Genomic DNA, 12,389 nt, shown 5'->3' with positions numbered 1-12,389 from the left:
GTCCAGTATGTGAATGTTTTTTGTTTTGGGTCACCAAACCTTGTCCAACAATGTGATTCAGACTTGAGGCCATTTATACATCTTGCACAGGACCCAGCCCATTGCCATGAAACCAGCCACAGAGGCAGCTCTGGGTTTACTTTTTATAAATAAAGTTGTATTTGGCCTCATGGGTGTGGTGGTAACATACAATAACTAGTTACAGCTGTGCTGTGTGATTGTTGTTTCTCAGTGCTGTCAGGGAGGGATGATCATTCTGTCTTAAACACTATCTCTGTCTAAACAAGAGACCCCCATCATTTGAAAGCCTCTTCAGTGAAATAATGTTAGGAAGTTGAACATAAATCTCCAAAGCAAGTCCCTTGTCTGAACATCAAGAAGAAGAGAAATGTGTCTAATTCACATGAATAATTGGGCCAGTGGGATGGGGCAGTTGAAGGCAGGAGTTTCTAGGGTGTTTTAGCCCTGTTTGGTCCACAACAGTATTAACGAGTAGAATCAGCCCATGGTGAAGTCTGAAGGCTGATGCTGGTCCAATCACAACCCTGTCATTTGACCATCAGGCTGTTGGCAAACTTCATAATGCTGCTGATTATTTAGAAATGTCAGAGGAGAACTGCGTTGGGGGAGCTGTGGTCAGTCAGTGGAAAGTGAAAGGCCACAGAGGAAGCCAGAGTATGAGGGAGCTCAACAAACACTGTCCTCTAAGAGGGATGGGTTTTTACAGGAGAATATATTATTCAAACTGCAAGAATATAGAATTGTGTCCTCTTTTGGCAAACTGATTTGAATTGAAGTTAATTTACTCTGCCTGGTGAACCAAATTGTTGTTGAATATTTATTTGAGCCTTTATATCATATGAACTATATTATATTTGTGTAATTACAGTATTTGTGGTGTGTAACTAACCTCTTTTCAAATGCTAGTAGGGATCACAGAGACATACGTCATGAAATAGACTACATTTTACATCTCAGGAGTGTTATGTATAACTAGGCTTTGGCTGAAAGGCCAAAACAGCGTGTCACACAACCACAACATCTGTTTTGTATTATCCTCTTACTGTTGGTGGGGTTACACCCTCCCTTTTAATGGTTCTGTCTTTTGCAATTGTTTGGAGAAGCTACTCTGGGGGATTTTTCCCAGTAAAAAGGGTCAAATTGGCTCATAAGTTTTCCCTGTGAGGTCGCTGACTCGGGTGGCAATCGTAGTAAAACTGTTTTATAGGGTTTCCATGACTGCTTCTAAATGATATCTTTCTTTATTCCTGACTCAATAATATAAATGGTGTTGACTTGAGCAAACGCACATTCTATCTTCACCCACCAGATGGCAGTAATTAACCACGATACAGACGTCACCATGAAACTCCTTCCACTCCCCAGAGACTAAACAAAGAAAATGTACATCACTCTGGGAAGGCTGATTTGAATGAAACATCTCTCATCTCTCATATTATTTATTCTTACATGTGGTTTCCACTGAAACAAATGCAGGTGACAAAGCATAATTGCATGAGAGGTAGGTAGAGTACTGAAGGTGTCATTCTCCCAGCTCTGGGGTTGTGTTTGATACTGCTGCTGCTGGAGAGAGAGTTTAATTTTGCTCTTTATCGTAGCTGATGTTTTTGTCAAACAACGACGCAAGCATGCAGTGGGAAAATGTATAGGATTAACACATTTATTGTTCGATTTTATAATTCAAGCGGCATCTTTCTGATGGCCTCGTTTTTTGGGGGGCAATGGATTTAGACAGTTCTATGTAGCCTAGAAACCAAAGCCCCTCTAGTTATGGCAATTTTGAATTCGCCCAACACCCCTCGTTGTAACCCACATCTTCTTACTGGGAGAAGATCCATGGGATTTCTGTGCTCTCGCCCCTCAGGCTCAAAGCTGCTCTAAAGCCCCTCAAACTATTTTTAAAAAAGAATAAAAAAATAGACCCCTGCCTCCACGAGATTAGACCCAACCATAGAAACAACACAATGTCACCGCAGTGCTCCCACTACACCAAGCCTTCCAGGAAGCCCGCTCCCCAGGGATTACTGCGACAAGAGGGGAGGAAGAAGAGGAAGATCCACATTTCTCCTCTGTATGTAAAAACCCAAATGGCAGACACACAGAGTATGGCAAATCCCCTGCATGGTGGCACAGCCATCAGGCCACATTGGTAGCAGACACAGAGAACAGGGTCTAAATCAGAACGACACTTCAGGGTCAAGCCAAACCCAGGCCTGGCTGCTTCAGTGTGCGAAGGCTGCATAGTGTGTGACATCTGCAGTAGAGACAAAGAGGACCGGTCCTCTGATCCTGTCTCCTACTATCGTTGCACCACCATGGACTCCCGCTCTCAGACATGGTCAAGACATACATCAGTTGAAATTCTAAAGGTTAAAATGACTCGTTGGCATATGTGTAGCCTACATGTTGGCTTGTGCAAAGGGCTGATAGAGATCTCGCTCGTTTGCATAATTAAACATTTGCTGTGGCTGATGAGGAAGTAGGGCTGCTCTGCTATCTACATCCCTGAGTGCACCACAGACGGGGAATTTGCATGATTGCCTGTAGATGATTTGAACATTATCTACCCCCCCACCCCTCTTTTTTCTTTGACTATCTGCTGTTAGGATGCACACACATCCTTGGGCTAGAGAATCTAAAATAGATCATACAAGCAACTGAAGTAGATGCACAAGCGCAGGAAGCGGCTCACGGGCAGACTTGAGTCATGCTGGCAAGATCATGCACCCTGAGCTGACAGCCCAACACACCCGATTACAAGGCATGTCATCTTCCAAACGCAGTGGCCACAGAAGCGGTCCCTATGGGTCACAAATGAATGGGGAAATATATGGAGATCTAACCCTGTGATTTACCGCCATCCCAACCCCACGTGACTGGGATGTGTGATGAGTGATGTGTGTATAGGTCCAGTACAGGGGGGTTGAGAGGACTTGTGAATTACCTTCAGTAGGCTGACCTGATGAGGGTCTCTCTGTGCCTCTGCCTGTCCCCAGCCAACCATGTAGGAGACTCATTCATTGTGTCATGTGGACTGCTGGCAATAGCATAACCTCGGTGGAGGGGAAGGAAGACAACACGGTCACTCCGGATAACAGTCCTCCACTGAGCAGAAACAGAACCTGTCAGGCTGTCTCAGTGTCGGTGGGCCGCACACCACCTCACACCACAGTACACAACCATACACCACCACCATACACCACCACCGCCATACACCACCAAACACCACAACCATACAACACCACTGTACACCACCACTGTACACACCATACACCACCACCCCCACTGTAAACCACCATAAACCACCAATGTACACCACCATACACCACCACAATCGTACACCACCAACAACCACCACCACTGTATACCACTGTACACCACCTTACACCACTACCATACACCACCACCATACCCAACCATACACCCACACCCCCACCGTATACCACTGTACATCACCGTACACCACCGTACACCACCACCCCACCATACACCACCATACACCACCCCCACCATACACCCCACCATAGACCACCATACACCACCACCATACACCACCACCGTACACCACTACCATACACCATACACCACCATACACCACCACCGTACACCGTACACCGTACACCACCACTATACACCACCACCGTACACCACCACCATACACCACCCATGTACACCTCCTTACATCACCACCATACACCACCACTGTACACCCCCTCCATACACCACCACCATACCCAACCGTACACCCACACCCCCACCATACACCACTGTACACCACCATACACCACCACCGTACACCACCACCGTACACCACCATACACCAGCACCCCCACCGTACACCACCGTACACCGTCACCCCAACCGTACACCACCATTCACCACCACCACCGTACACCACCATACACCACCACCCTCACCATACAACACCATACCCAACCGTACACCCACACCCCCACCGTCACCCCAACCGTACACCACCACTCTCACCATACACCACCATACACCACCACCCTCACCATACACCACCATAGACCACCGGACACCACCATACACCACCACGTACACCACCACCGTACACCACCATACACCACCACCGGACACCACCATACACCACCATACACCACCACTGTACACCACCATTCACCACCACCCAAACCGTACACCACTATACACCACCAACCTCACCATACACTACCATACACCACCGTACACCACCACCCCCACCATACACCACCATACAGCATACACCACCACCATACACCTCCATACACCACCACCCCCACTGTACACCACCATACACCACCCCAACCATATACCACCACCGTACACCACCATACACCCCCATTGTACACCACCATACACCACCCCAACCATATACCACCACCGTGCACCACCATACACCACCATACACCACCACCACACTCTGCCAATCGCTCCTTCCCTCCCTCATTTCGTTCCTCCATCAGTGAAGACAGCTTCCCTTTGTTATCCTCTCTGTATGGTGAGAGTGTAACATTGATTTGTCAGGATCTATTAATACCTTTGTAATTTCCAACCCGAGAGAAGAAGCTTAATGTAAAGTCTTACTGTGTCAGCTTGGTTCAGTTCAGCACTTGTGTACTGTACGTCTCTGTCCTCCTTTGTGGTGTACATTAGACACCACTCATTCTGTACGTCTCTGTCCTCCTTTGTGGTGTACATTAGACAAGACAATTAGCAACCTGTATTGATAGAGGTTTATGGACAATATGGTGTTTGGGAAAGGCCATTTCCAAAGGATAAAAGTGACACACAATTTTCTGATTTAGAATGATTCATTATTATTGAATGATTGATTACGAAATCCATCTGCTATACAATAGCATGATTTGGCCTTTACCGTTTGCCCCCCTCTCTCCAAGACAATAAATTGTCCCCAATTAAGATGAACAAATCATCATGATCAGTCAGTATGTTTTTGTCATTAGCCAGAAACCATATATTTTTAATATCTTACAAGATCAGCACTCCCCTGTAATTCTACGATCTTTTATTATTTGGTAAAGACTGCCACAGAAAGGGATGCTGTATTGAGACAGCGGAACTTAACATTGAACCATCACTAAGGGGCATTCTGATGTCTCATTATCAGGCTCATTAGGGGCCATGTTACAGCTGCTCCACTAAACAACCTTAATAAGGAAAGTGACCCAATGCCAATATGAGCAGAAATGTTGCTCCTCTCATGTCTTCCATCTTCCTCTGCCTCACTGTCGGTCTCTCTGTCTTTCCATCTCTCTCACTATTTCTCTCTCTATTTCTCTTTCTCTCTCTCTCACTCTCTCTCTCTCTCTCTGTTTGGCAGTCACACACTCAGCCATGTGTGTGCTGAAGACGGTTACATAATGACCTCCTTTCACTGCACTCCAGATCAAAGAGAACAATCTGCCACAGAACATCGCTCTCTTCCCCATTTCTTTCTTTCCTCTCCTCTTCGAGGGCTACATTGTTTTATCAGACTCCAGAATCCTGAGACGATACAGTACGCTGCTCCAGTATATGCTCTATCATTCCCCTTCATGTTGCAAACCAAACAGAACAAAAGGGAAACGATCAGAGGTTGACTATAGCAAACAGCCAGCCAGGTTGAGACGTGATGGACAGGATGAGATGTAATAAAGAGGCCTAGGAGGGTGAGATCTTAAACCTCCTCATGTGGTATTTTTCTCCCATTGATTTACATGGTCTCTGGAGATTGTAGAGGAGTTACCTTGTGTGACTCAACGTGCAAACACTCTTACCTACCTAAATAAACAGGTCTGACATTTTCTCCAAAAGGGGACAGTGTGTATGAGCCAAGAGAGACATACAGTTTAGTTTTGATGCACAACAAAAACATTTTTTGCTGCTGCTCTATTCCCCCCCCTGGCTATTTCTACAGGGTTTTATCATCAAGAGAACAGAAGAGAGGGGAGGGGAGAAAAAGAGAGGGAATGAAGGAGAGAGAAATAAAGAAACATAGAGAGAGAGGAGAGAAAGGGATGGGGAAAAACAGAAAAGAGAGGGAGAAAGGGATGGGGAAAAACAGAAAAGAGAGGGAGAAAGAAAAAGAGATGAGAAAGAGAGAAATAGAAAAATAGAGGAGAAATAGAAGAGAGAGAAAAGAGATATCGAAGAGAGCGAGAAGAGAGAGAGAAGAGAGAGGAGAGAGAGAAGAGAGAGGAGAGAGAGAAGAGAGATAGAAGAGAGAGAGTGAGGAGAGAGAGAGAAGAGAGAGGAGAGAGAGGAGAGAGAGAAGAGAGAGAGCGAGGAGAGAGAGAGAAGAGAGAGAAGAGAGAGAAGAGAGAGAGGAGAGATAGAAGAGAGAGAGAAGAGAGAAGAGAGAGAAGAGAGAGGGAAGAGAGATAGAGAGAGAGAAACAGCATCAAACGCTGTCAGGGAGGCTGTGCCTGTCCGCAGGCTCATGAGGATTGAAATAATGATCATGTGCAGGGGAATATTACCCCCAATGGCAAATGTAGGCAGCACATATTTGGGACCAAGGGGCATGGAGGACGCCAGAGGACATAGAATCAAAAAATAATAATTCCACTCCAGGGAGCAGGTCCTCTGGAATGGAGCGGAATACTTATACAGGAAACATACAGGGCACTACAGGACCGTTACATTCAGTTAAACCAATTAACCTTGTTCTAAACACCTCCAAAATAAAGGTCATGTGGTTTGGTAAAAAGAATGCCCCTCTCCCCACAGGGGTGATTACTACCTCTGAGGGTTTGAGCTTGAGGTAGTCACCTCATACAAGTACTTGGCTAGATGGTACACTGTGCTTCTCTCAGCACATAGCAAAGCTGCAGGCTAAGGTTAAATCTAGACTTGGTTTCCTCTATCGTAATCGCTCCTCTTTCACCACAGCTGCCTAACTACCCCTGTATCAGATGACCATGCTACCCATGCTAGATTACGGAGACGTAATTTATAGATCGGCAGGTAAGGGTGCTCTCGAGCTGCTAGATGTTCTTTACAATTCAGCCATCAGATTTGCCACCAATGCTCCTTATAGGACACATCACTGCACTCTATACTTCTCTGTAAACTGGGAATCTCTGTATACCCATCTCATTCTGTTAAAGGTCCCCAAAGCACACACATCCCTGGGTTGCTCCTCTTTTCAGTTCGCTGCAGCTAGCGACTGGAACGAGCTGCAAAAAAACACTCGAACTGGACAGTTTTATCTCAATCTCCTCATTGAAAGACTCAATCATGGACACTCTTACTAACACTTGTGGCTGCTTTGCGTGATGTATTGTTGTCTCTACCTTCATGCCATTTGTGCTGTTGTCTGTGCCTAATAATGTTTCTACTTTGTTTTGTGCTGTTGCCATGTTGTGTTGCTACCATGTTGTTATTTTATTGTGTTGCTACCATGCTGTGTTGTCATGTGTTGCTGCCATGCTATATTGTTGTCTTAGGTCTCTCTTTATGTAGTGTTGTGGTATCTCTCTCTTTTCTTTTTTTTATGTCCCAGCGCCCATCCCCGCAGGAGGCCTTTTACCTTTTGTTAGGCCGTCATAGCAAATAAGAATTTGTCCTTAAAACTTCTTATGGCTGCAGGGGCAGTATTGAGTAGCTTGGATGAAAGGTGCCCAGAGGTGCCCAGAGTAAACTGCCTGCTCCTCAGTCCCAGTTAATATATGCATATTAATATTAGTATTGGATAGAAAACACGTTAACGGGATTGCAACCCTAAGAAGGTTTTAACTTACTTGCCTAGTTAAATAAAGGTTAAATAAAACATATAAACAATAAGCTGCATATACAGTCAACCATGAACCTTTGGGTGGTCGTTTTTTTAATGACATACTGCACAGTATGCATTCAGCTTAAACTTGGTGTGCTCCAGTATCCTCACAGTGAACCTTGCATAGGCGATAAGGAGAGGAAAGGTATTTGATCCCCTCCACAGAACAGTGGTATCGTGGCAGTTCTAATCTCTCCTAAAACCCCCATGTGGAGGTAGAGTCTCTCCTCTAATGTCGCGGTAATGGTCCAGTTGAATGGAGTAAAGCATGGGCCTCAGCAAGGGGGGCTGTTCCTCAGTGTACCTACAGGTGAACCAGGAAAAGTTTTTTCAGGACCCAGCACTCGAAGTGGTGCATTGTGGTCTGTGGGATGTGCAGCAGCATCAAACCGGTTGTGGGGAAATGGGGGAGGGCAGGGTTTCAGAGCTGGAGCTGTTATCCCACCTCACAGTGTCTGTTTTGGCATCCAGTGGTGCACACAGCATACATAAGTGGCTGGTCAGTGGCAAGGCAGAGTGATAGGGTCTGACGCGTCACACTCCGCATTACGCCCGCAGAGGGGATGTGTTTGACAGCCCACAGGAACTTGACGGCCCTGCTTCCACCGCACAGGGAGATGTACACTTAGGTCCAAAATTATTTGTACAGATGAGCAAAAAAGACTGTATAAAATAAATTATACAAATACTGAGTTACCTATTGTATGCTCCAAAAAATGTGAAAATTGTATTCTTTTGTTTAACAAATTATATGTTTTTTTCTCAAAAAGATAGGGGTCAAAATTATTGCCACCTCTGTTTTCAATACCTTTCAATACCTCACCTTGTGAGGATAATGGCACGGAATGTTTTATGAGATTGGAAAAGACATTGGGAGACCATTCCTCCATACAGAATCTTTCCAGATCCTTAATATCCTTAATCTGTGCTTATGGACAACACTGCCAACACTGTTATTTTCTGCTTATGCATCCTTAGTTTGACTCCAAACTGGTGTGCGTGGCTAAAAAGCTCTATTTTCATGTCATCCTTCAAATGTAAATGCCTGGAGTTTGCTAAACAACATTGGCACCTGGATTAGAACCGGTGCTATGGTCAAATGAAAATAGAGCTCTTTAGCCACGTACATCAAGTGGTGGGTTTGGTATCTATATAAGGATGCATAAGAAGAAAACAACCCAATACCTACTGTAAAATATGGTTATGGGGCTATTTTTCTTCCACTTGTATTGAGGCCTTTGTTAAGGTTAACGGCATCATGAACTTTACCCCAAAAAACAGGACATGTTAGCCAAAAATCTTGTTGTCTCTGCCTGGAGACTGAAACTTGTCCCCAAGCACACATCAAAATGCACAGAGAAATGGTTAATTGACCTCAAAAGCAATATTTTACAATGGACATTTTAGTTTCTGGACTGTAGTTTGAATTGGGCCTGTCCATAAGCACAGACAAAGGATATCAAGGATCTGGAAGGAATGGTCTAAGAACCCTCCCAATGCCTTCTCCAATTTCATAAAACATTTTAGTAAAAGGCTCAGTCATCCTCGCAAGGTGAGATATTGAAAACAGGGGTGCCAATATTTTTCCCCTATCTTTTTGAGAATAATAAAAAATATATAATCTTTGTCTGAACAATTGTGTTAGTATAAAATAATATAATTTCCCCCTTTTTTTGTATATGATATACAGTGAATTCAGAAAGTATTCATACCCCTTGACTTATTGCACATTTTGTTGTGTTACAGCTTAAATTAAAAATGGATTAATACCCCATAATGACAATGTGAAAACATGTTTTTTGAAAAAATGTCATATTTATTGAAAATTAAATACAGAAATATCTAATTTCCATAAGTAATTTCACCCCTGAGTGAATACTTTGTAGAAGCACCTTTGGTGGCGATTACTGCTTTGTGGTTGAATCTGTACTTGAAATTCACTACTCGATTGAGGGACTTTACCTTGAGGGACCTTGGGGTAGTCATAAAAAAATCATGTTAACCATTATTATTGAACATGGAATGAGTCCATGCAACTTATTATGCCATTTTTTAAAGCACATTTCTACTTCTGAACTTATTTAGGCCGGCCATAGCAAAGGGGTTGAATACTTACTGACTCAAGAGATTTCAGCTTTTATTTATTTTTAATTTTTTATACAAACACAATTCCACTTTGAGATTATGGGGTACTGTGTGTAGGCCAGTGACAACAACACCTCTATTTAATCCATTTAAAATTCAGATTGTAACACAACAAAATGTGGAGGAAGTGACGGGGTGTGAATACTTGCTGATTGTACTGCAGCTCAGTATTTGTAGAATATGCCGTCTTTTTTGGACCTGACTCTATATACTGTCGGAGTGGCTTTTATATATATTTTTGAACCTTTTTTTTTAGTTTACACTTTATATATTTTTATGAAACTCCATCCTTGGTTACAAACAATCAATTAACGTCTGTCTATATGTTGCAATACTTTTTGTATACTTTGGGGCACTACACTATTACGGAAGAGTGTTATAAAATCCAATTTTGCCATGCCGTAGTCCTCTACCCTTCCAACCAAGGGGGATCCTACCTCGGGTTCAGATCTTCCTTAGCTCCCCCCTCGGACCGCAACGGTGTCTGAGACTTAAAAACAAAAAAGATTGGATTTATTTATTATATATATATATTTTTAAACATGGCACCGACAGAGATGGTCGCCTCGCTTCAGGTCCTTAGAAAACTATGCAGTTACTCGTTTCTTACACTGATAGCCCAGAAAATCTCAAGTGTTATTAAATACAGCTGGGAAGAACTTTCTGATATAAAAGCGATCTCAACTAAACAATATTACGACCAGGAATACGTCTTTCCCGAAGCAGATCCTTTGTTCGGACCTCTACCCTGGACATGGGATCTTATCCCAGAGGCCGACCCAAAACAACACGGTCGCCGCAGGAGAGGCAGACGGAGCGGCCTACTGGTCAGACTCAGAAGGCGTGCACACCATCCACCGCTTCCAACCATATTACTCGCCAATGTCCAATCTTTAGATAACAAGGTGAACAAAATTAGGGCACAAGTTGACTTCCAGAGAGACATCAGAGATTGTAACATTCTGTTTCACGGAAACATGGCTCACTCGGAATATGTTGTCAGAGTCAGTACAGCCACCAGGTTTCTCCACGCATCGCGCTGACAGAAACAAACATCTCTTTGGTAAGAAGAAGGGCGGGGGTGTATGGCTTATGATTAACGACTTTTGGTGTAATCACAACACCATACAGGAACTCAAGTCCTTTGCTCACCTGACCTAGAATTCCTTACAATCAAATGCCGACCGCATTAGAGAAGAGAATTCTCTTCGATTATAGTCACAGCCATGTATATCCCCCCGAAGCAGATACCTCGTCGGCCCTGAAAGAACATCACTGGACTCTATGTAAACCGGAAACCATACATCCTGAGGCTACATTTATTGTAGCTGGGGATTTTAACAAAGCTAACCTGAGAACAAGAGTTCCTAAACTCTATTAGCAAATCAAATGTGCGACATAGCTGGTAGCATTCTGGACCATTGTTACTCTAACTTCCGCGATGCATACAAAGCCCTGCCTTCGGCAAATCTGACCATGACTCCGTTTTGTTGCTCCCAGCATATAGACAGAAACTAAAACAGGAAGCACCTGTGCTCAGGTCTGTACAACGCTGGTCTGACCAATCGGATTCCACGCTTCAAGATTGCTGGGATATGTTCTGGATGGCTTCAGACAATAACATTGATGTGTATTAGCCTGGTTCCTCTCTAGGTTTCTTCCTAGGTATTGGCCTTTCTAGGGAGTTTTTCCTAGCCACCGTGCTTCTACACCTGCATTGCTTGCTGTTTGGGGTTTTAGGCTGGGTTTCTGTACAGCACTTTGAGATATCAGCTGATGTACGAAGGGCTATATAAATACATTTGATTTGATTTGATTTGATGTGTATGCTGATTCGGTAAGCGAGTTTATTAGCAAGTGTGTCGGAGATGTCATACCCACTGTGACTATTAAAACCTTTGCTAACCAGAAACTGTGGATTGATGGCAGCACTCGCGCAAAACTGAAAGTACGAACCACCGATTGTAATCATGGCAAGGCGACTGGAAACATGACCGAATACAATCAGTGCAGCTATTGCCTCCGCAAGGCAATCAAACAAGCAAAGCATCAGTATAGAGAGAAAGTAGAGTCGCAATTCAATGGCTCAAACATGAGACGTATGTGGCAGGGTCTACAGTCAATTACGGATTACAAAAAGAAAACCAGCCCCGTCGCGGACATCGACGTCTTGCTCCCGGATAAATTAAACATATTTTTTGCTCGTTTTGAGGACAATACAGTGCCACTGAAACGGCCCGCTACCAAAGCCTGTGGGCTCTCCATCTCCATGGCCAACGTGAGTAAAACATTTAAACTTCCTCAGAGCATGCGCAGACCAGCTCGCTGGAATGTTTACAGACATGTTTTTTTTATTTTATTTTTATTGCACCTTTATTTAACCAGGTAGGCCAGTTGAGAACAAGTTCTCTTTTACAACTGCGACCTGGACAAGATAAAGCAA

Source organism: Oncorhynchus kisutch, linkage group LG24 (genome assembly GCF_002021735.2).
Source record: "Oncorhynchus kisutch isolate 150728-3 linkage group LG24, Okis_V2, whole genome shotgun sequence".
NCBI lineage: Eukaryota > Metazoa > Chordata > Actinopteri > Salmoniformes > Salmonidae > Oncorhynchus > Oncorhynchus kisutch.
Note: the sequence above shows the minus strand (reverse complement) of the source record.